The following is an 834-nucleotide window of genomic DNA, read 5'->3' as shown; positions in this document are numbered from 1 at the left end:
GCCGCATGGCTCAACTCATCAAAACATTGCCTCAACGAGACGCATGCATCTTAACGGACAAGGTAAATTGATGCTTTATTTATCTAATATTTTAAGTATGTATTATCGTACACATCGTTGTCATGATCTGTTAATGAAGTGAAGCAGCGCTACCACCCGCCGTCTGTTCCTGTTCAGGGCTAGCATGCGTGTGTTACCGCTAAGCTAACATCCTTAGTGTGTGTTAACATAGCCTAGCATCATGTTAAACACACCACCCTAATCCCAGAGTACCCTGAGGTCTGCTCCCTGGTCCCCTGTTGTGTCCCCCGCTATGTAGCTGCTGAGCTACGCGGCTACCGCTAGCCTCCCAGAGGTCAGAGGTCAAGCCCTTATCCAAACAGCCTCTGAGCTCCGAGGCACGTGTCTCCTCTAGAGGAACCTTCTCCTCCTCAGCCTCCTTCGTGAACCCGGTTTTTTGATGTGTGTGAATGAACTGTCGGTGTGTGTTCTGTGTGAAGGGCTTTGTTCCGGATCAGAGCCTCCCAAGTTAGGAGGCCATTTTGTCACCCCCATGCCCCCCGCTCAGAATATTGATTTTAGAGATTAATATAGTTAAAATTCCTGCCACGGTTTCGTTAGTTTGTTTTCCGTGATTAAATACTTTTCCCAAGACGTTCTCACAGTCCAGGTACCAAATCACTGTCAGCCGATGATCTCCCATAATTCCCCTGGGCTCACACCTGTTGCTCGGTACCCTGCAATAGACGAGCCACCAGCAGGTCACTTGTCTGCTCTGCTCTGTAATTACCCCTCCCTCTCCCCAGCCTGAGAACCGCCTCATACCGGCGGCTC

The sequence above is a fragment of the Pollachius pollachius genome (assembly GCF_949987615.1).
Source record: "Pollachius pollachius genome assembly, chromosome: 14".
Lineage (NCBI taxonomy): Eukaryota > Metazoa > Chordata > Actinopteri > Gadiformes > Gadidae > Pollachius > Pollachius pollachius.
Note: the sequence above shows the minus strand (reverse complement) of the source record.